Source organism: Adiantum capillus-veneris, chromosome 3 (assembly GCF_014529385.1).
Source record: "Adiantum capillus-veneris isolate H3 chromosome 3, ASM1452938v2, whole genome shotgun sequence".
Lineage (NCBI taxonomy): Eukaryota > Viridiplantae > Streptophyta > Polypodiopsida > Polypodiales > Pteridaceae > Adiantum > Adiantum capillus-veneris.
In genome coordinates, this window is record NC_140933.1 from 3,540,745 (window position 1) to 3,565,887 (window position 25,143).

Sequence of the window (25,143 nt, forward strand, 5' to 3'; positions counted from 1 at the left end):
GTAGGCGGTCCGTGTAGCCGGGAGATCCACTCCTTGTGTTCGTTTCACTTCGCCTGCACCTACCTCCATTTCCTCAAACAACTCTACACCTCCCAGTCACCCCCATCAATCCCATATGGTTTCTGCTTATTGTCAACAAACCCAAATGCCACCTTGCTGACAACCCTTCCTTTGCCAGTATTGCAAGGTATGCAATACTCCTTCCCATCACAAAGTTTTTATCATGCTAGTGCCCCCTCAGGTCCTCAGAGCTTCTACACCTCAGCTACCAACCCCATGCAGCAAGAGTACAGACCACCTCGGCCGTCCAATTGCCCCATTCTATGCTACAGGTGTGGAGACTATGGACAATACGAGAGTAAGTGTCCCCTCCCTGAAGGATCTCCGCCTTGCCGCCATTGCCCCGAGGCTAAAGATCATTACAGTAAAGATTGTCCCAAGCAACAGGCCTCCATGTCTTCAAACCCTAGTCTAAACCAACAAGAGTTTACATTTCCGAAGATCAACCTGATTGCAGTAAGCACCATTCCTCAACCATCACCTGCTACACATGTAGGGTTACCCCTAAGGATAAGGCGCTGCAAGTGGAATTGTCCATTGATGTCCTCACTAGGGCACAACGAGCAACCCTAGGCCTCAGTCTTCCTAAAGGTCCGCCTTCTCCGATTCATACTCAACAAGATAGTCCAACTGCGACATCTGACACGCCATCCCCTGGTGCCAACCGGCCGACCATATGCTATTTGAGATTGATGGGGCCTTCTTGTACGCAATAGCTGACTTGCAGCAGATCAAAGCCCCAGAGCCCAAAAGTGTGAAGCCTACAGCAGAGATTGTCACAAACTGGTGATGTAGCAGGCCCTCGGACACACACACACACACACACACACACACACACACACTGCTGACGTGACAGTAGCCCGGAAAACGCACCGCAATTTCCGCCAGAAAACGCGTTGTCAAGTTGTGTGGCAGACAATACGGACCTCCACATTTTCCTCTGGTCATGCTGACGTGGCAGTGTACAAACACCCATAATTTGCGCTGATTGCTTTTGGCAGATTTTGGGAGCCAATTGCTTTTGGAACTTTTTCTTTTAAGTTTAAAGCTTTTGGAGATCAATTGCTTTTGAGTTTGAAATCTTTTGGGGCTTTGCTTTTGGACATCCCTTGTAAGAATAAATACGCCCAAGGGCCTCACTTCTCAGAGCATCTGGACGCAGAGTCTGAGAGTGAGCAACGTCGGGCTCATTGTACTTTGCTCAAAGGTTAATATAAAAATAAATACCGAAAGGGGCGCCAGTCTTTGGGGCAAATACCTCTTGGCTCAGAACTACATCGGGCCGTGTCGACTTTATTGCGAATTGTGAATAAGTTTGAAGTGAATCTCTACTGTGCCGAGGTAGAATCTTGACTTGGGGTGTCCAAGTTTGGTAGAGTGGTATGAGAGCACAGAAAGATTCTTTTTAATTGAGGATCCGATCCTTTTTACAACGTACACAGTATTTGGGAAAGAATCTTCGTGCCTCGACTCCCGACTTTTTAGTCACTCCCACCCTTCATACATCGTGCATCGGGCGCACTCCCGTCTTCATCGCTCTGTCCTACATGGCATAAAGCCATAAAGAATCCTAGATTACTCATGGGTTCTCGTGGAGAATCTGACAAAGATGACACCTCTCAGTGGGAAGGCAAAGAAAAGTTGAAAATCCGGCGCAAGAACTGAAGAAAAGAATGAAGATTTGGGTTTGTTTTTTTTTTTTTTGATGGACAAGTTTGCCAGAACGGAGTACAAAGGTCAACTGCAGATTGGCATATGTGTGAACAGATTGATTAAGTACTCTAGGGACCTGAGATTGGCGAGACACTTGAAGAATTACCCGATTAATAAGATTTACTCAAGATGGCATGTAGCCATTGCTTCTCCTCTCAGGTGGGGAGGAAAGCTGAAAGGACAGGCGAGTGCAGAGAAGCGAAACCTGTACACGTAGATTGAGATGGACGAGAACTCAAAGGACCACCAAAAGATAAACTTGAGAGTTACAGAGCAGCAGCCGAGTGCGGAAGAAAAGGAAAGATGAAAGCAAAACTGGTATCACATTGAGTGGGGCAAAGGCAATTCTAGCGACACCTGGACGAGAAGTTGCCATTACACCGATCATTGGCAAACCTTGTTTGCAATGTCAGGGGTATTTAGGGCACAAGAACTTCTACGTAATGCCCTTGGAAGGTTGTGACGTCCTCCTAGAAATCCCTTGGTACCACAAGAACAACGTCGTGGTTGACTATCGGGCTAAGAAAGCGACTTTGACAAATGAAGGGCAAAGAGATTGTACTTGATGGAATTCAGCTTCTTTACTCGATTTTTCTTGAGAGAACTGAACGATGAATGAAGGTCAAATATGTTTGACCTAAAAAAGAAACGACAAGATTTTTTTGGCAACAGAGGCAGATTGTTTCTTTGAAGGCGTACAAAGGTAGTTACCTTCTTTACGTCGTGAAGATCACATGATTGATTCGTGGTAGTACAACACCAAACCGGCCACCTTACAGAATTAGCCGAGGCCAATATAAAGAAACAATGAACCAGAACAGATTTCCACATTACAAGGATTGATGATATACTTGACAGACTTCAGAATTCTACTTATGGAATTGATATGAAGAGTGATTACCATCATATCTGTATTGCTCTTGGAGACGTCTACAAGAGAGCTTTCAGGATAACTTTTTAGATTTTCACACAATACCAATTATTTGTGGGTTCTCCAGACACTAAGGAAGCATAAATTGCTTATAAATATGAAAGAAAAGAGCGATTTTTTCTTGCATGAGATACATTTCTTGAGACACATCGTCTCAGTAGAAAGGGTACAGATAGACTCGGCCATATGCAGTTTGACGTCGCCTTCGCTGGAGAGTGGCTCTCAAAACATTCTAGGGAGTGATAGGCTGCATATTATTTCAAAGGGGGCAGTTTCATTAACTAATAGAAGGATCTTTTTCTCGGGAGAAAGAAAAAATATTACTTCAAAGGAACGGTGCGGATGAATGTCATCACGACTTGGCATCACTTGAAAATGACTGAGAAAGATACATTGGATGACTACTGCCAGAGATTTTGGGATACTTGTTTGCCAGCCTTTTCATTTCGGAAGATTACTTTGACAGACCAGATTGAGCGGTTTTGCTGTGGTTTGTTAAAGAGAAGTCTGACTCCATTCGGAGACTTATGGGACATGACCATGCAACGATTTGGAATGCATACCGGCTCATTGACTTATGCGAACGGCCAGATACTACCCCCCTCAAAAAGGCAAGAGTTTGCTAGTGAAGAGAATGAATCAAGGAAACCAAATGATAGCTCATCATAGGATTTTGGAGAATCAGAGGGTTTCGACGAACTAAGGGCAACCAGATGCAAGTTCATCAAAGGATTCCAAAGAAAGCGGAATCAAATGATAGTGCGTCTTAGGATTCCGACGATTGACTCTGACGTGCCAATGGACAGGGGAAGCAAAAGACGCTACCCGCAAGTCCCAGGGCACAAGGAAAGAAAGGATAAAGGGAATCAGCTGGTAGATCATAACATTCCCCAGACATAGAATAAGGTTGAGACTATTCCCGATTGGCCAGCTTTGAAGAAAGTTCATGCAGTTGGAAGCTTCTTCGGCTTGTGTTCTTACTACTGGCGGTTCATTAGAAAGTTTGCAGAGGTAGCTTCCCCTTTGCACATTCTGACACAGAAAGGAGTCCCTTTCTCGTGGGGACCCACAGAGGTGACTGCCTTTCTGACTAGTGGACCAGTGTTGGCTTTGCCGGACTTGCAAAAGCCATTCGAAGTATATTGTGATGCTTGTGATCGTAGTTTGGGAACGGTCTAAATGCAAGAAGGCCATGTGATTGTCTATGAAAGCCGATTGTTTTCAAGGCCAGAATTGACATCACAAATCCATGAGAAAGAGCTTTTGGCAGTGATCCATGCTCTTACTTAGTGGCGACATTACCTACTTGGAGCCAATTTCATGGTCTCCACTGATCATCAAAGTTTACGCTACTTCTTGTCACAGAAGTAGCTTTTCGAAAAGCAGATGCGGTGGGCTAACATCTTGTCATAGTTTCACTTCCAGATTGTCCATGTTCAGGGACAGAAGAACTTGGTGGCAGATGCTTTGTCTAGATTGTCCATGTTCAGGGACAGAAGAACTTGGTGGCAGATGCTTTGTCTGGGAAGCCGCTAGTTTTGGCTATTTCGCGATTCATCATAGAAGCTTCGAGGACATGGTTGATCAATACGCCACAAATCCGGATTTCTCCGATGTATTCACTCGAATACAGATGGGGAGGTAGTACTGGATATTTCAAACGGGATGACTGCTTGATGAAGAAAACCATGTTGTGCGTTACATAGCCGTTGAGGGAAAAGGTTTTGACTGAGTGCCATTGTCCACCTTTTACGGGTCACGGCGGCATCGACACCGCCCTGAATTTGTGGAGCGTTACTTCTTTTGGCCGAGAATCAAGAAAGATGTGGGACGACTTTGTACGCAGTTGCTTGGTATGCCAAAAGGTCAAGTTTGACAGGCATAAAGCACAAGGATTGTTACAGCCTTTACCCATTTCCACCCGCCCCTGGGAAAGTATTGCTATGGATCTCATTTTTTATCTCTTGAAGACACAGAGTGGCATGATGGCATTTGGATTGTCATTGACAGATTTAGCAAGCAAGCTCACTTCATTCTAGTGAAGAAAACAATCAAGTCGAATCATTCAGTGAGACTGTTCATGCACATATTTTCATATTACATGGCATGCCTGAGACAATACTCTCTGATAGAGATCCCCGATTCACAAGTTTGTTTGGAAGGCTATTTGGGAGAACATTGGCACACGGTTGCAGTTCTCGTCATCTTTCCACCCGCAGACAGATGGGAATCTGAGACTGCAAATTCAGTCGTACTGGATTTATTCAAGTCTTACATTTCTAATAAGAAGACTCAATGGCAAAATATTTTGCCTTTGGTGGAATTTGCCTACAACAACATGATCCACTCTTTGACGGGGAAGGCGCCATTTGAGATCATTGAAGGTTCTCGAAGGTTCCACCCTTCCTTGGCACAAAAGATAAGATTTTTGAAGCCGACCAGTACACGAGAGACTTGGACACTGCATTTGCCAAGGTCCGGGAGGCTTTAGCGAAATCTCAGGAACGACACAAGAAGGCAACAGATCGACACTGTTTCGATTTGAAATTAAAGGAAGACGATTGGGTGCTCTTACGTTTTGAGAAGGCATGCCTATGAAAGAAAAAGAGAAAGGAGCGACTTTTTCCAAAGCATAACATGAGGTATTATGGCCCTTTCCAGATAAAAGAAAAGATTAATGATGTCTCCTTTAGACTGAAGGTGCCCGATACTTGGAAGATTCACAATGCATTTTATGTGAGTCTATTGAAGCCTTTTAAAGGCGATGTGCCAGATGATGGGGAGCCAGATGAGCAACCCAAAGTGGAGGAAAGCGAGGAGATTCTCATTCCAGAACAAATATTGGCACAGAAGAACAGAAAGATTAAAGGTAAAGTGATTAGGCGGTTCTTGGTTAAGTTCAACAACTATCCTGCATTGGATGCAAAGTGGATGGAGGAGGAGGACCTAGCAAATACTCAGATTTTGGAACTTTACCTTGAAGCCTTCGGTTTAGCATAGTCTACTCAGATAGCACCCCAATAGCAAGAGTGAATCTAGTGCAACGGGTTTGCACAAGAGGGGAGTCACCCCGCTCCTTTATCACTGGATTACCCCGATTTTGAATAGAGTCACTGATGTCCTCTTTTGGGTTTTAGGGTTACCGATGGGCTAACAGTATTCTGTTGTATGACTTATGAACTGGAATTCTCGAAAATGAAAATGATTGATTTGTATTGGACTTGTTTGAGTGCAAGAACAGAAAAACGAAATGACTGCAGCATTTTGGTCTCATAAATCTCTATACACATGATTGCAATAAGGATTAGTTAATCGGGCATCCGTGAGGTCCGAAATGGATCTAGATGCGATTACTAAATACGTTACCGATTAATCATGGTCTGAGATTTGGAATGAATTTGTATGTGATGTATCAAGTGATGTCCGATGATGTGACTGTCATCTTGTATTAGCCTCTGTCAGTTTTCCAGGCGTAATTGAAGGCGATTACAATTCTTTCAAGAAGACAAACTGCTGACGTGGCAGGCCCTTGGATATACACACACACCTTGCTGACGTGGCAGCAACCCGAAAAACACGCCGCAATTTTCACCGAAAAACGCACTGACAGGCTGACGTGGCAGGCAATACGGACCTCCGCATTTTCCATTGGTACATATTGACGCGGAACCGTACGCACGCCCGTAATTTGCGCTGATTGCTTTTGGCAGATTTTGGAAACCAGTTGCTTTTGAAACTTTTGCTTTTAAGTTTAAAGCTTTTGGAGATCAATTGCTTTTGAGTTTGAAATCTTTTGGGGCTCTGCTTTTGGACATCCCTTGTAATAATAAATATGCCTAAGGGTCTCACTTCTAAGAGCATTTCGACGTAGAGTCTCTCACAGTGAGCACCCGCGGGCTCATTGTACTTTGCTCAAAGATTATATACAAATAAATACCGAAAGGGGCACCAATTTTTGGAGCCAATACCTCTTGGTACGGAACTACGCCTGGCCATGTTGACTTTATTGTGAATTGTATATAAGTTTGAAGTGAAACTCTGCTGTGGCGCGGTAGAATCTTGACTTGGGGTGTCCAAGTTTGTTACAGAGACCATCTTGAAGAACACCTTTCCACAAGTCTCCCTTTATTACGACATGCTAAAGCTGGATGAAAATCTTTCCTGTGACACGCTTACACTCATTCAATCGCTATACCCCAGTGCAGGGTCTTGTGGCGGGCACCTCCCGGTGCAACCCTTTGAGTCCTACATAATTTCATATCCCTCTGCTCCTCTCACTAATTACAAGAGTCCCCGTTTAATTGTGTCTATTCGGGGGCAACAATTTTCAGGTGTCGTAGTTGATGGGGGATCTGGTATTAATCTCATGCCTGAATTCACTATGATGGAACTAGGTCTCCAACCTACTAGGCCCGCCCCATTCAGAGTGACTTTGCATGATTAGAGGACTGTTTATCTTCTAGGCATGGTCGACAAGGTGCAATTGCAAGTGCAGGACTTTACAGTTAGTCTCGATTTTGTGGTGGTTCCACTTCCACAAGTTGAGGGCGGCTTCCCTTTGCTTATCGAGTACATACAACGTTTTTTCATGTTTATTTCATTATGTTTAACACGGTTGGCAGACCATGGTTGCGGCACACTAAAGCACTTCATGATTGGGGCAATGATGTTATATGGATAAATACTTCAGGTGCCCCAAGGAAACCCATTCGCCTTGAAGGTGGTGTATGGATCCAGTAGTTCATCATAGTTCGCTGTCAGTAGCGTTCAACCCCGAACTAGAGCACCCTACCCCACCTGACGAGTGACGATGACCTCTTGCAGTGGTTGAGGCTGCTGCGTCTATACCTTTTTATGGAGTCTCTATTCAACCTATGCTAGAGGATACACCCTATTCCAAATTTTCTACAATGCCAACCGAGCCAACAGCCAATGTAGAGGACCTACAAGAGTTTCCACACACCTCAACCTCCACCTCATCAGTGTCTGACTCTCCGGCCAAGCCATATTCATCCTTTGTGTCAGGCATACTACCTTTCGCCAAGCCTTTTCAAGGCGGGTTACAACAAAAAGATGTCGATTTTAAAGTGGACGAAACACCATCTCCTGATGTCTCTCTACTCCTGGATGCCGCAACTTCTTCACCTACAGTGCAATCTTCAGCAGTGCCCTGTTTAGATCCCATAAAAGGACCAAACTTCGGTGTTTTTGATACCCACCCAGTTCTGCTAGGCCAAATGTAGCGCAAACAATCCAATTTGCTCTGGTCTAGGTCACAGAACAAGATCAGAGTAACCCCTTCTGCAAGAAAAGACGTCGATTTCAAAGTGGACGACACACCATCTCTTGATGTCTCTCTACTCTTGGATGCGGCAACTTCTTCACCTACAATGCAATCTTCAGCAGTGGCCTCTCTAGACCCCATAAAGGGAGAAAACTTCGGCGTTCCTGATACCCACCCGGCTCTGCTAGGCCAAATGCAGCGAAAATGATCCAATTTGCTATGGTCTAGGTCACAAAACAAGATCAGAGTAACCCCTTCTGCAGGAAAATTTTGATTTTGCAATAGATTGGTTTGTAAAAACTTTGTTTTTGTGCCTCCTCTTTCTTGGCTTCATCACCCCTATTTTCCCCACTCTCGCCCCCTCCCCCCTCCTTAGCCTCACCACCCTTATTTACCCCCTCTCGCCCCCTACCTCCCTCCCCTCTATCCTCGTCCTCACCTCCTCCCTCCTCGCCCCTCTCTACCCTCTCCCTCCCACCTTGCCCCAACCCACCCCCTCCCTCTCCTCCCCCTACCCTCCCCTCCCCCTCTCTCCTCGCCCTTGCGCATCCTCCTCGCCCCTCACCACCCCCTCCCTCTTGATCTTGCCCCTACCCACCCCCCACCCCTCCTCGCCCCTCTCCTCCCCCTCCCCTCTTACTCTCGCCCCTACCTAGCCCCCTCACCTCTCGCCCCTACCCACCCCCTCCCCTCTTGCTCGTGCCCCTACCTAGTGGCCTCGCCCCTACCCTAACCCCCCTCTTGCCCTCGCCCCTACCTAGCCCCCTCACCCACTCGCCCGTACCCACGCCTCTCCCCTCGCCCCTACCCACCCTCTCTCCCCCTCTCGCCCCTACCCACCCCCTCACTCTCTCCTCACCCCTACCCTCCCCTCACTCGCCCCTACCCACCCCCTCTCTTCCTCTTGTCCATACCTACTCCCTCTTGCCCCTACCCTTCCCCCTACCACCCTTCTCTCTCCCCTAGAACCCTACCCACCCCCTCAACCCTCCATTGTTAGAAGCAACTTTTACAAGCCGCATTGAAGTCAAAGTTTAAGCATTGCCTCGAAGAAAACCGGGAAATTTTCACAAGTTTAAGTGCAGTGGAGGCTCCATGTGTCGACCTAAAACCGGGAGTATTTCAAGTTTGCCCTTATTGTCTTCTGTTCAGACAAATACCATTTGTGGTAGCCAAATCCTCGCTCTTTTGGCTGCATTTACACTAGCATTGTGACTTGCTGGGATTCATTCATCTTGGTCGGTCTTCAGTTTCTACTTTTTGGACAGCTTACCTCATTGACGCGGGGTTATTGCTTCCTTCAACATATCTTGCAAATATCTACATTCCTTCATTGGGACCTTCCTCCTAGGACCTCAAAATCTTCTCCAAACATCACCTTCGTCAGTCAGAGTGTACTGCGTTTTTCTTGCTTGTTTCACTGTTCTCTCTAGTTTTAGTGTTCTCTCTCACCGGGATGGGAATGGTCTTGTGGCGGGCAACCTATAGCAGAGCTACAGTGTCACTGGTGGAGGAGAGACAGTTAGTTCAGTAGGTCACTGTTGGTCAGGAGTTCACACTGGACGCACTCTCGCCTAGGCAGTGACACGTGGCAAGTGATACAAATGGTAGTCTAGTGGACACCGAGGCCATATCACCACCACTTCAGTTGGAGATAGGCTTAGCTTGATTGGGATATCTGCTAGCCGTTCGTGGCTCCTTACAAATGAGTGGTTGGGTTCAAGGTCAGATACGCTATCGATATCATCCACTTTGTATGGTCTAGCATTAGTCTCGAGTCTCGAGTCTAGAGTTCGGGACGACATTGGCACTCTCCCTGCACATTGGAGCCTCGACACCCCCATTGTACCTTGAGTCTTGAGCTTGGAGTTGTGTGTGTTGTTAGCGAGAGTTGTCTGGTTCTTTGAGCTTGTCTAGTTCCATTGAATTGAGTCTGCAATTGTGATTTGAGTCGTGTCGTGTCTTGAGTCATATTCCACTTCTGTGTTTGAGTCATGTTCCCATATGATGTTTCTTCTGTTGGAGTGAGGTTTCATGCATACTGCATTGAGGAGCACCCACTCTAGAGAGCACGACACCTTTTCCTTGCTACATGTGCTCTCATTTTACTTGTAGTAGGGCTACAGGCACATCACCCACAAAGGGTCTTAGAAGACTCACGTGAAACGCATTATGAATCTTCCAAGTATTAGGCAATTTCAGCCTATAAGCAACATCGCTAATCTTCTCAAGTACTTGAAAAGGCCGATAGTAACGCATGCTGAGCTTTGGAAACAACCGTTCCTTGCCATTCATCTTCTTTAACCTTGCCTTTTCATACTGTAAGAGTACCCAAGTACGAGGTGAAAACAACAATTCACGTCGGTGATGATCAGTAACCCTTTTTTTCTTTGCCTTAGTCTTCTCCAAGGCACGCTTGATCTTCTTATACATTTCATCCATGTTCTCTATATATCGACCTGCCTCAAAAATTTTGTCCTTTTTGAGCAAAATGGGAGGATACTTTTTGACACCCTCAACAATCTCAAAAGGTGCTTTGCCTATTGACGAATGCACCGTATTGTTGTATGCATACTCAAGCATAGGTAGATACTATTCCCACTTGCCGTTCTTATCTAACACATAACATTTCAACAGATCTAAGACAATAGAATTAGCCTCTTTTGACTACTTCTCCAAGGCACGCTTGATCTTCTTATACATTTCATCCATGTTCTCTACATATCGACCTGCCTCAAAAATTTTGTCCTTTTTGTGCAAAATGAGAGGATACTTTTTGACACCCTCAACAATCTCAAAAGGTGCTTTGCCTATTGACGAATGCACCGTAATGTTGTATGCATACTCAAGCATAGGTAGATACTGTTCCCACTTGCCGTTCTTATCAAACACATAACATTTCAACAAATCTAAGACAATAGAATTAGCCTCTTTTGACTGCCGATCAGTTTGTGGATGAAATGAGGATGAAAACTTTAGCGTGGTGCCCATGTTTTCAAACCAGGCTCTCCAAAATAGGCTCGTCATACGAGGATCGCGATCACTGACAATAGATTGTGGCATACCATGGTACTTGAAAACATTGTACATAAACAACCATGCCATTTGGTCATATTTTATCTTCTTTCTGACATGAATAAAATGGGCCTGCTTGCCGAACTTGCATAATGGTCCATATATCATCATTCCCTCTCGGCGTTCTTGGAAGATCAAAGATAAAATCCATAGCAATGCTTTCTTATGGCTTATCTGGAATAGGCTGTGGCTGTAATAACATTGTTGCCTTTTTCTTGTCAACTTGACCTTTTGGCAAACCACGCATGCTCGCACAAAGGCATCCACACCTCTCCTCAAAGTAGGCCAATAAAAGAATGTCTCGACCGCTTTTATTGCCGCATCTATACCATCATGACCTGCATACGGTAGAACATGGCTTTCTACCATAACCTTATGTGGCAATGGCCTAGTGACACATAATTTGCCATGCATCATCATAAAACCATCCTTGAGGAGGTAGTGCTCATGGTGTTGCCCATCTTGCAACTGCTCAAAGATCCTTGTAAAGTCTTCATCAATAGCATATTGTTCCTTCATGTCATCAAGCTCATGATGATAAGGAATTAACACAACTGAAATTTGTGGCTTTCTGGATAACGCATCAGCCACAACATTCTTCTTGCCTTCCACATGCAAGATTCAAAAGTGGAACATAGAAAGAATGTTTGCTCATCGCATATGCTTTTCAGATAACTTTGACTGCGTCAAGAAGTGTCGCAAATTCTGATAATCTATATGGACAATAAATCAGCACCTAACAAGTAGTGCATGAATCTTGGCCAATAGCTCTTCCTCAGATGCGCTATTGGGAATCCCGTGGATGTGCTATATACATGGAGTGCTCGATGTCTTCAACGAGAAGATCACCCTTCAACATAGGGGCAAAACTCACATCCTGGATGTAAAGCTTAAAGGCGAGTCTATCCCTATTGTATCTTCTTCGGCTATCACTTCTGTAATTAAGAATCATCTTTCTGCGTACTTGATTTTTTTACGTGATGTTTCAGATAATTGTTAGTCAAATTTATCTGTGTTAGATAAAGAAAGGTCATCATTTTTGCAAGCGTTTAGTGATTGTTTTTCTAATTCATTACCATCTCAGTCACCGCTTGAGAGTCCCGAGGATCATGCGATAGATTTGGTGCCAGGGTGTAGCCCACCAAATAGGCCTCCATACAGGGTTAGTGTAGCTCAGCGGAAAGAGATTATGGGCCAAATAGAGAGCTGCTAGAGAAAGGGCTAATTCAACCTAGTTCTTTACCCTTTTGCTCCCGAGTGCTTCTAGTGCAAAAGAAGGATGGCTCTTGGGACATGTGTATTGACTATTGTGCGCTAAATAAGAATACCATCAAGATCAGGTTTCCTATCTCAAGGATTGATGATATTGTTGACCGACTAGAGGGTGCTACAATTTTCAACAGCATAGACCTTAAGAGTGGGTACCATCAAATTCGTATCAGGCCAAAGCATGTGCACAAGACTGCGTTTAGGAGGACATTTGGTATGTATGAGTTCTTAGTGATGCCGTTCGATCTAACAAATGCTCTCGCTACGTTCAATAGGATGATGGATCTGATTTTCCGCCCACATAAAAAGTTTGCTTGCACATTCTTTGACGACATGATAGTCTACTCAAAGAAACATAGGTGTCACATGACCATTGTGTTCGAAGAGCTACACAGTCGCAGGTTGCTTGTCAAGCCTAAGAAAAGTGAGTTCTTCTTGGAAGAGATTCACTTTCTTGGCCACATAGTGTCCAAGGATGGTGTTCGAATGGATCTTGCCAAGGTTCAAGCAATCACGACATGTCCAGATTTGAAGACTGTGCATGATGTCCATAGCTTCTTGGACTTATGCTCTTACCACATAAAATTTATCAGGAACTTTGTCAAGATTGCTTCACCCTTATATGCTTTGCAATAGAAAGAGGTCATGTTCAAGTGGACACAAAAAGAGATTTCAGCTCTTAATCTCTTAAAGGAAAAGATGACTTCGGATCCAGTAATTGTCTTACCAGACCACAGGAAGTCATTTGTGGTCCAGTGTGATGCGTGTGGCAATAGTATTGGGGCAGTGCTAATGCAAGATGGCCGGGTAGTAGCTTACGAGAGCAGAATCTTGCAAGGGCCAAAAAAGACGATGCAAAACTATGTTGATGTGTCAAGCCACCGAAGAACGGAGCCATTGTGCAGATCCCGACTGAAAGAGCCTAAACCCTAAGTGAAGAGCAAAAGTAGCAGTAGATGAAGCAAAACCATCACACACACACACACAAAAGATACGTAGCCAGCTAATGACGTGGAAGACCAATACGGATAGCCCGGATTTCGTGCTAGTTTGCTTACGTGGCAGATTGCACGGAATCTCGCGATTCACACTGACTGTTGACGTGGCAGATTGTAAGGATTTCCGTGATTCACTCTGACAAGCACTGACGTGGCACTGTACGGATTTCCTTAATCTGTGCTGACAGCTTTTGGCATCTGCTTTTGGACCAGATGCTTTTGAGTTTGAAGGCTTCTCATGTAAACTGCTTTTAATGGCCAAGGGCCTCTAAATATGAGGCTAGGGCTCATTTCTGGCATGCTTCTGGACGAAGGTGTAGAGGATGGTGTACCGGCTTGTACTTTGATGATGCAATATAAAGAAATATTGAAAGGGGTGCCAAGGTTTGGGGCCAATACTCTCTGGGGTGGAATTCCGCCACTCCGTGTCGCGTGTCGTCTCTCTTTCAGTTCAGTTAAAGTGCTAAAAGTTTGTTCAGTCTGTTTTTTTTGTAGTGCACGTGGTGCCCTTCTTGTGACAGTGGTATCAGAGCATCAGAGTTGTGCTTTTCTCAAACATACCGGTCCTAGAAAAAAGCGGATAGAGAAAGGTGGCATTTCCGAAGTCTATTGGAATCTTATTTGGAGTAAGTCCGCCGGGGGGGGGGGGGGGGGGGGGGTCCGACCCGGGACTTATTAGTCACTCTCACCCTTACTTCATCGTGCATCGGGCGCGCTCCCTTCTTCATTGCTCATGTCTTATGTCACAAGGCGGGCACCATGTGCCAATAGAAAAGAACAGACTGAACAAACTTTTAGCACTTCAATAACAACTGAACTGAGAGAGAGAGAGAGAGAGAGAGAGACGACACGCGACACGGAGTGGGTGGCGGAATTTCACCCCAGAGAATATTGGCCCCAAACCTTGGCGCCCCTTTCGGTATTTCTTTATATTGCATCAACACAGTACAAGCCGGTACTCGAGACTCTGCACCTTCATACTGAAGCATGCTAGAGAATGAGCCCTAACTTCATATTTAAAGGCCCTTGGCCTAAAAAGCAGTTTACAATAAAAAGCCTTCAAACTTAAAAGCTTCTGGTCCAAAAGCAAAGCCAAAAAAAGCTGCCAGCGTAAATCACAGAAATCCGTACAGCCTGCCACGTCATCAGCCAGTGCAAAACGCGGAAATCCATACAACCTGCCACATCATCATGCCAGTGCAATTTTCGAAAATCTGCTACGCAGCCCTTAGGGTTAGAATTAGGGTTTCTGCTGTTTTTAGGGTTAGGGTTTCCAGAAATTAGGGTTTACAGGTTTTAGGGTTAGGATTTCTAGAATTAGGGTTTCAGCAGTTAGGGTTTCTGGCAGAAATTAGGGTTAGGCTTTGACACGTCAGCAGTTTGTTACATCTCCCCTCCTTGAAAGAGAGTAATCGTCCGCGATTACAGCATATCTGCAAAACAACTCAAGTTAGCTCAAAAATTTCCCGAGGGTCATTCCGAGGGACATCAATTTGCTCTTTTTATTAAGGAGTTAGCTTCTCCTTGCGGCTGTTTTGATCAAGGAGTTAGCTTCTCCTTTCTGCTCTTTTGATCAAGGAGTTAGCTTCTCCTTTCGGCTGTTTTGATCAAGGAGTTAGCTTCTCCATTCGTCCAGATCGGAACTCTTGATATTCCGGCGTAGTAAAATTAGCCATCACACCCAGACCGTGCTAATCTTCCACGGGTGTCCTGATGCACTAAAATTACATACCGAGGCAATCTCATCCAATTAGAAATATTCAGTAATTGACACATCACAATGCAATAAAAATGCTCACATATGCATGTTACAAGACACAGCATACAGCGCCGTTGAGCACTCCCTCGAGAGAAACGGTGTGCGGTATGAAGCTACTCAACAACTACCTCGTCACTCCCCCCGCAAATAACCTAAAAAGGTCCGGGCCATGAGCTCAGAGGACTGTACAACCAAACTCTCCCCAGGCATCGGCCTACGTCGTTCCGAGGTTCAAACAATATCAAGAAAATATTTCTCACCCCTCCACTCGGGAGTAAAAAAATCACCAATCAACGAAATCAGTATTGAAACCAGAGTCAAACATTTCAAATCGGCACCAAGACACGTTTAAAATAGATAGCATCCATTTCAAACAAAGTTCAAACAATACTTTCTCAAACAATGTTCAAAAGTATCTAAGTAGAAAACTTTCCTTTCATGAGCTTGTAGCCGACCGCGGCATGGTCCATAAGCTCTTGCATGGTAGAGACTTGCTTGGAGAGACAATATTCCTGCATGGTGATGGTAGTCCAATAGTGTAGCGCTCGCACTGGTCCTCCAAGGGAATGAACTTAAAGGACACCGGAAGGTACACGTCAAGAAACCTTTGGTTATAGTCGTCCATGGTTTCGATGGCAAGCATTTTCAAGTTGCCCCACTCTGCCAAAATCTGGACTTCAAACATTGAAGTCATGTAACTACGTGCAAAAACTATCTTGAAAGCTTGCCAAGTCCTTGGAGCATGCGATTGTGTCGCGATTGAACTCCACCATTGCATAGCATTATCTTTAAGAAATCCCGTTGCTCGAGAAATCTTGGATTCTTCTGTATAGTTCCCTAAAGCATAGATGTTGTCGAATTGCTGTAGGAATTGCAATGCTTTCTTGCGATCTTTCACCCCGGAAAAAGTGAAAAATTTGACTGTCGTGCCACCATCTTTGAAATCTTTGGGTTGGTTAGACGCATGTCCCGGGTATGGATAATAAGGGTATCCATATGGGCTCCAAACATTGTAGCTTGGTGGTGGTGGTGGTGGGGGTGGGGGCAATGGCGGTGGCAAAGGTGGTTGCACTGGAGATGGCTGCACCATATTCTTGAAGACTCCCCCAATCGGAACAGACGGCTGAGAAGGTTGCCGATTGGAAGCTCTCGTACTTTCTGGTGCCACAGGAGGAGGTACCACCTAGGGCATCAGAGGGGGTAACATGTAGTTCAAAAATTGTTGAAAACTTTGCAGCATCGAAAGATTCTTCTGAGGATGCCGCGAAAGAATGTCATGAAGCTCGTTGAGCAAAAACTGCAAATATTCTGCTAAATCCATGAATTCCAAGTATTGGGTTCTTAATTGGCTTATGCCCTGTAAGACACTACGGTGAAGACGGGAGCGCGCCCGATGCGCGATGAAGTAAGGGTGGAAGTGGCTGAAATAAAATTCCATAATAGCTCTATCTGCTCTTTTGTAGGACCGGTATGCTTTCAAAAAAGCACACGCCTGATGCTCTGATACCACTGTCACAAGGCGGGCACCACGTGCCAATAGAAAAGAACAGACTGAACAGACTTTTAGCACTTCAATAACAACTGAACTGAGAGAGAGAGAGAGAGAGAGAGAGAGAGAGACGACACGCGACACGGAGTGGGTGGCGGAATTCCACCCCAGAGAGTATTGGCCCCAAACCTTGGCGACCCTTTCGGTATTTCTTTATATTGCATCAACACAGTACAAGCCGGTACTCGAGACTCTGCACCTTCGTACTGAAGCATGCGAGAGAATGAGCCCTAACCTCATATTTATAGGCCCTTGGCCTAAAAAGCAATTTACAGTAAAAAGCCTTCAAACTTTAAAGCTTCTCGTCCAAAAGCAAAGCCAAAAAAAGCTGCCAACGTAAATCACGGAAATCCGTACAACCTATCACATCATCGGCCAGCGTAAAACGTGGAAATCCGTACAGCCTACCACGTCATCATGCCAGCGCAATTTTCGGAAATCTGCAATGCTGCCTTAGGGTTAGAATTAGGGTTTTTGCAGTTTTTAGGGTTAGGGTTTCCAGAATTAGGGTTTCAGCAGTTAGGGTTTCCGGCAAAAATTAGGGTTAGGCTTTGACACGTCAGGAGTTTGTTACATCTTACAGGGCATAAGCCATAAAGATCACTTGCAAGAGAAGGATCCAATATTTGTGTCAAGGAGCTGTTTTTCTTAGATGCAGTGTCATACAGAGGTTGATGTCTATAGCTACCAAGCCGCACACTCCAAGGACTTGGCAAGCTTTTAAGGATTTTCTTTTGTCCTCAGTTATATAGTTTCTTGCAGCTTCTGGCAGAGTGGGGTATCGTGAAATGCTTGCCATGGAAACCCTAGCAGATTATAAATCGAAATTTCTCAACATCTCTTTGCAGGTGTCTCTTTTTGAGCTTAAAACCTTGGAGGTCTAGAGTGATTGCCAGGTCTTGGGACTACCATTATCGGCACAGGAACGTTGCTTGTTGAGGCTTGTTTCGACTATTCAAGAGTTTATGGACCATGATGCGGTCGGCTACGATCTTATGGAAGGAACCTAACCCTAATTTTTGGTGCAGGTTTTAGGACGGAAAGTCAATCGACTTTTCGAGCTCGACTGATGTCGAGATTGCTTTTTAAGTTTGAAATCTGTTTGAGAACTTGTTTGGTAATTCTGTTTGGAATTTGTTTGAAATGAATGGTATCTGTTTTGAACCTGTCTTGGTGCCGATTTGAAATGTTTGACTCTGGTTTTAATACTGGTTTCAATAATTGGTGATTTTACTCTTGGGTGGTGTAGTGAGAAATGTTGTTTTCGTATTGTTTGACCCTCGGAACGACACAGACGGGATGTTTGGGGAGCGTTTTGTTGTATGCTAGAAAACCTCTGAACGACGAAGACGGGATCTCTGGGGAGCGTTTGGTTGTATACTTGAAAAATATTGTTGTTGTTGTTACTCCCGGCCCGGGCTTGGATGGTTATGCCGGAGGATTATTAAGAAGTCTGGCAATGGGTACTCTCAACACCTCCAAACCACACAGGCTGCGGTCTAGGGGGCGTTTGGTTGCAAAAGGCCTTTATATCTCCCAGATCGGACCTTTTTTGGTTATCCGAGAGGACTGATGAGGGAGTCATTGAATATCTCACGTCCCGGACCTTGGTAGGTTATACGGGAGGAGCGTTCATCGGTGACTTTATGTTTCTATGTCTTCTAACATGCATATGTGAGCATTTGTGTTGCATTGTAATGTGCCAACCACTGAATATTCCTAATTGGATGAGATTGCATGGGTATGTAATTTTAGTGCATCCAGACACCCGTGGAAGATGAGTGCGGTCTGGGTGTGATGGCTAATTTACTACGCCGGAATATCAAGAGTTCCGATTTGGGCGAAAGGAGAAGCAAACTCCTTAACAAAAAAAAGAGCAAACTGTTTGTCCCTCAGAATGATCCTCGAAAATTTTTTATCTAACTTGAGTTGTTTTGCAAATATGCTGTAATCGCGGGTGATTACTTTCTTTCAAGGGGGCGATGTCACGAACTGTTGACGTGTCAAGCCATTCAACAACGGAGCCACTCTGTAAATATGAGGCTAGGGCTTATTCTCTGGCATGCTTCCGGACGAAGGTGCAGAGGATGGAGTACCGGCTTGTACTTTGATGCAATTTCAAGAAATACCGAAAGGGGCACCAAGGTTTGGGGCCGATACTCGTTGGGGTGGAATTCCGCCACTCCGTGTTGCGCGTCGTCTCTCTCTCTCTCTCTCTCTCTCTCTCTCTCTCTCTCTCTCTCTCTCTCTCTCTCTCTCTCTCTCTCTCTCTCTCTCTCTCTCTCTCTCTCTCTCTCTGATCACCGTCGCGCGTGCATGCCTAGAGTCCACCAAGCCCGCAAAGAAGGGAAGAAGGCAGTATATCGAGATGGTAGGGTTATCATTGATGGCAAGACCATCGCATAGGGACTCGCGGCCTGTGGGACACACGAGGAGATTCATGTCACGGTTTGGAATTGCAATGGAGACCTATGGACACACCCAGAGAGACTTGAGGAGGTGATGAGAGGTCGAGACATCATTCTACTTACAGAGACACACGAGAGCCCAGAGAGAGGGTTACCACGGATACATGGATTCCAGTGGGAGTCTCTACATCGGGGATGTATGCGCCAGCACACCACTCGCGGCTCAGGAGGAGTGGCCATACTCTTTAGACAGGGGCTTCACAGCAGACTACAGATTGTTGCCCGGGACCCACAGGCCCGCTACATGTGGATTCGCCTAGAGCTCTCACGAGACAGGATCGTCTACATTGCCCTTTGCTACTTTGCTCCCACAGGCTCCAGATTCGCCCCTATTGAGCAGGAGTCACCGTACGCATGCCTCACGGAGGAGATTATGGAGTACTCCACACTGGGTGAAGTCTTCCTTATGGGAGACTTCAATGCTCGTACGCGCAGTGAGCAGTGTGAGGCATATGACCACGAGGACCGAGAGGCACTACACACTCTAGATGAGGAGGCTACTATGAGAGATACAGCAGACAGAGCTCCAGTCACAGCCTACGGACGACATCTACTTCGACTTGGCTCCCAGCACCGTCTCGTTATTTATAACGGGATGGTCCAGTGGCCCACCTCAGGGGGCCTGACTTGTATGCCACATGGAGTTGCAGAGGGAGGGGGGAGTACAGTCGACTATATTCTGGGACCCAGGGAGGCTACACACCTTATCACATCCTTCACCATTCCACCCATACCCATCCGAGCCGACCACACATACCTCTCTTTCTCCATCACCGGAGATACCATCCCACACAGCTCCACAACACACACTCCACACACCACCATCCATTTCACACATGAGCTAGCCTCTCTTTACTCGGCCGAGGTCGAGCATGGCCTATGCCTCCTCCACCCATCCACACCACTCTCAGTTCTCACATCACATATCTCTTCCGTTCTCCACACTTCAGCTATTAGCTCTTTTCCACACACCACTCACACAGGACGCACTCCCCCCCCCCGGGACTATGCCTCAGAACCGCTGGTATGATGATGAGTGCAGAGAGCTATACCGACACCTCCGTGCACGGCGAGCCTTAGGAGAGATCACAGAGAGAGAGGCCAGACGGCATATGAAGACGCTGACACGCCAAAAGCGGCGAGCATTCGAAGAGGCACAGGAGCTTGAGCTATACCGCCTATTCATGAGCATGGATAGCGCGACGGCATGGCGCACCCTGCGCGAGCCACGTCCGACTACAGCTATTGAGGATCCACAGATATGGCATGATTATGCAGAGCGACTTTATGAGGTGCCAGGGCAGCCTCCTATCCCACAGCCACACGAGCCACGCCCCACGTGCTCCTCCTTCTTTACAGCAGAGATGGTAGAGAGGGCCATACGCCGCATGCAGCACAGACGATCAGCTGACCATACTGGATTACAGAGTGAGCACATCATTTATGCGGCCTCCACTATAGCCCCGTTGATTGCACATGTCTTCAACCGGGCTATAGGGGAGGGCTTCCCAGAGGAGTGGACACAGCACACCATAGTGCCTATCCACAAATCTGGCGACACCCTGGACCCAGGGAACTACAGGACTATCATGATTGGCCACACGATGGCCAAGCTATATGGAGCAGTACTAGAGGCACAGCTCAGCTGCTACGCAGAGATCGAGGGTTTACGAGCTCCAGGCCAGGCAGGTTTCAGACTAGCTTTCTCCACCACTGATCACATCTTCGTTCTGCGCTGCCTCATTGATGGGGCAAAGGCGCGGAAGAAGAGGCTTTACTGCTGCTTTGTGGATTTCCGCAAGGCCTTTGACACAGTCCCACGCGAGAGACTCTTCCAGCGCCTTCACAGCATTGGGGTACCAACAGAGATGATTTGGGCCATATATGCTCTCTACGAGAGGGTGACGGGTCGAGTTCGTTGCCCAGGCAGTTTTTCAGAGACCATTGCTAGCACCATTGGTGTTAAGCAAGGATGCCCACTCTCCCCGACACTCTTTGGGCTCTACATCGACGAGATCTCCGACTACATACTGCGAGCAGGAGGAGAGGGGAGCGACTTGGCAGGTACTCCGGTCCACATCATGTTATATGCTGATGATATTGTGTTGATTTCAGAGTCACCCGAGGGCTTGCAACGCCATCTTGAGGCCTTGGACGAATTCAGCACACACAGGGGGTTGACTGTGAACCTTGGCAAAACCAAGGTTATGATCTTTCACACATCCAGTGCAGTGAGGAGCGCTGCCACCTTCACAGCAGCAGGAGGACAGGTTGATGTAGTCACCTCCTATGTCTACCTTGGCATCACATTCACCAACCTACCAGGACCCTTCACTATGAGGCACGCTGCTGCTGACAGGCTCACCCGAGGATATGCAGCTCTAACCATGCTAGAGCGGAGATGCCACCAGGCACACTTTCAGGAGCCCCGCACGAAGGGGTGGCTTTTCGACACCTTAGTCACCCCTGCCTTGATGTACTCGGCGGCAGTATGGGCACCAGGATTGATAGCTAACCAGTGGACACAGCTTGAGAGGCCACAGGTATATATGATCTCACGCTTGCTCCGCAGCAAGAAGACAGTGCCACATGACATTATTAGAGCCGAGCTCGCCACACCACCTATGGTTGTAGAGGCACTATTCCAGACAGTCTGCTTCATCCAGAGGATGAGAGAGCTACCTCCTGACAAACTTACTCGTAGAGCATTTAAGGCAGCTATACAGCTATCAGAGAGTGGGCATGAGAGAGCATGGTACTCACAGGTCAGAGCATGGTTTGAGGGACACGGTCTTGACATGGAGAGCCTACCACCATTCCAATGCGACCCCCACTCACCATATGTTCACCTCTCTCGCAGTGAGAGGAACTTGGTATTGAGACAGGATCTGTGGCAGCTATACACTAGGAGAGTCTGGGAGTCACCTGGCTTGGGGACGAGGATGTCAGATTACAGAGACCAGTTTCTCACCATATTGTCTAGGGGGTTCATACAGAGACCACGCTACATGGACACATATATGCCACATAGCTCACGGGTGGCGATTGGTCAGCTGAGAGTGGCTTCACACAGGTTAGAGATTGAGATCAAGAGACATACTGGTGTTCCCAGGGACGAGCGAGTCTGCAGAGCCTGCACAGAGGAGGTGGAGAGTGAGGAGCACTTTGTATGTAGATGCAGAGCATACACTGAGATCAGAGGCAGGTATGAGGCCTTATTCAGAGGACAGCCCACTCTCCGAGAGATCATGGACTCTCGAGATCAGAGACAACTCGGACGTTTCTTACTAGAGATACAGAGCCATCGGGACACACTACTACAGCCACACACAGCTACACAGACAGAGGAGAGACAATCGCAGCTCACAGACTTCTTTCAGAGGATTGCCGCCCCTCCCTCACCAGACACTCAGAGGGGAGTGACACTCCCACAGGCGGAGGTGAGCCGAGCTAGACGACGACCACGAGTCACAGGCTACAGGGGCGCGAGCTCCCACCACCGACAGATCGAGGAGATCCGAGCCCGGGAGCGCCGTGCCACTGAGGAGCGAGTGGCTCAGATGAGGGCCGACCCGACAGCTTTCATCCGGGTAGCCTTGGCACCAGACCCGTCCATGTACCACATCTTACATCCCCCCATTAGTACAGGATGGAGCTAGATAGCTTGATGCATTCTCATGATTGTACTACCTTGAGCATATAGACATGCATATACCCCTAGAGATAGAGCTCCATCCCTCCTCAGATACTCCACTACCTACATTCAGTTCAGTTTTGTTTCATTTGTCTTTCCGATAGACGGATGACATACACACCATCTACATTTGATTTGTCTCATAGGCCGATTTCGGCCTGACATAGACGTTAAAAATCTTTCTTTCTTTCTCTCTCTCTCTCTCTCTCTCTCTCTCTCTCTCTCTCTCTCTCTCTCTCTCTCTCTCTCTCTCTCTCTCTCTCTCTCTCTCTCTCTCTCTCTCTCTCTCTCTCTCTCTCTCTCTCTCTCTCTCTCTCTCTCTCTCTCTCTCTCTCTCTCTCTCTCTCTCTCTCTCTCTCTCTCTCTCTCTCTCTCTCCCCCCTTTCAAATATGGTCAGGAGATTGTGGAGTATACAGATTGTGGAGATCAATACCTACTTTCAAATATGGTCAGTACATTGTGGAGTATACAGATGCATACACTTACCCGGGGGTAGTCTTTACTGGGCCGAGATTTTCCTTGAGAAGAGCGGCAGAGACTAGACTAACCAGAGCTGGTGCGGCTCTGGGAGGAATGGAGAGGATGTGTTCGCAGGTTAAGTTCCAGGAACCTAGGACAAAGTTATGGCTCTTTGATACTCTGGTTGCCTCTACTATGTTATATGGGGTGCAGGTTTGGGGACCTTCTGTAGGCCAGAAGAGTTGGAGGCGTATGGAGAAGCCCCTGGTATCTATGATCTCTCGGCTGATTAGAGCCAAGGCTTCCGTACCACATGATATCATTCGAGCGGAATTAGCTGCTCCCCCTATGGTGATTGAGGCACTTACTTGATCAGTTTCTTTTGTACACAGTTTGTGGGATACTACCAGAGACAGATATGCCAGGGTGGCTCTAGAGCCCTCCAGACAATTAGCTCTTAATGGGGATACATCATGCTGGTATGCACAGATGGCATCATGGTTTCAGACACATGGTTTCACCATGGACAGGTTGCCTCCTTTTCAATACTCTCTACAGGCACCCTTGAGGTCTTTGACGCGGGTAGAGATTAATAGACTCATTCGTCTGGATCTGATTCAGCTAGACACAAGGAGGACATGAATAGAGCCGATACAGGAGTTGGGCACAAAGACGGCTTTCTATAGAGAGCATTTTCTCCACCTCACAGGGGATGGGTTTGTGATTCGACCTAGTTATATGGACAGGCATCTTTCTCATGGTGTCCGATGTGCCATTGGCCAGATACGCACGTCCTCACATCAGCTCGATATTGAGACTGGCAGATTCAGAGGGACACCAACAGATAGCAGGATATGCCGCTTATGCCTTCTAGAGCCAGAGACAGAGGTACATTACATATGTCATTGCACAGTGTACTATGAGATACGAGGCCGTTTTCATTGTATATTCAGAGAAGGTTTCGGGCCACTATCTAGGGTCATGAGTTATGAGGATCAGAGATGTCTTGGGCTTTATCTACTTGAGCTACACAGGCATAGAGAAACTTTACTGAGGAGAGCTGAAGAGAGACAACCCCACAGACAGATCACAGATTTCTTTACACTAGATACTGAACACCCAGAAGAACAGACAGAGGAGCAACCAACAGTGGAGATGTCTACCCGCACTACTGGCATTCTCATAGACCGTGCATTTGAGCTAGGGAGATCTAGACGACCCTGATGGAGAAGAGGAGCTACACAGTTTCGAAGGAGGCTACAGCAAAGGATTCGAGCCATACTTTTTCGTCGTCCAGAGGGCAGATGAAGATGGATCTCTATGCAGATAGATCTCTACTTCCCTCCCAAATTGTCTACACATTGTATAGCTCAGTTCACACGTTTCAAGCCTCTCGCCTTTCACACCTATCCGCTTAGTTTAGGATTCCGCAGTATTTATATCTTGTTATCCCTAGTCTAGTTTAATTTATTTTGTTAATCTGACTTTATATCAGATACACCGCATTGTAACTTCCTGGTCTCATAGGTCACTTTGGCCTTATGAAGACGTTAATATAACATTTCATTTCATCTCTCTCTCTCTCTCTCTCTCTCTCTCTCTCTCTCTCTCTCTCTCTCTCTCTCTCTCTCTCTCTCTCTCTCTCTCTCTCTCTCTCTCTCTCTCTCTCTCTCTCTCTCTCTCTCTCTCTCTCTCTCTCTCTCTCTCTCTCTCTCTCTCTCTCTCTCTCTCTCTCTCTCTCTCTCAGTTCAGTTGAAGTGCTAAAAGTCTGTTCAGTCTGTTCTTTTCTATTGGCACGTGGTGCCCGTCTTGTGACACAACTTGATGGCTAACTCTGGTGAGATAAAGTTTGCTTTAGCACTTGGATCAAAGAATATAAGTGT

The 25,143-nt window shown here is 46.5% G+C and overlaps 1 protein-coding gene and 1 pseudogene across 3 annotated transcripts in view; one reads left to right on the forward strand and one right to left on the reverse strand.

The window, feature by feature from the left end:
- The window catches only part of FY (Transducin/WD40 repeat-like superfamily protein), a 157,915-nt gene that overhangs the window by 56,828 nt on the left and 75,944 nt on the right, over window positions 1–25,143 (reverse strand). The gene's annotated exons all lie outside the window — the stretch shown is intronic.
- LOC147460434 (uncharacterized) lies at window positions 6,840–24,474 on the forward strand (annotated as a pseudogene).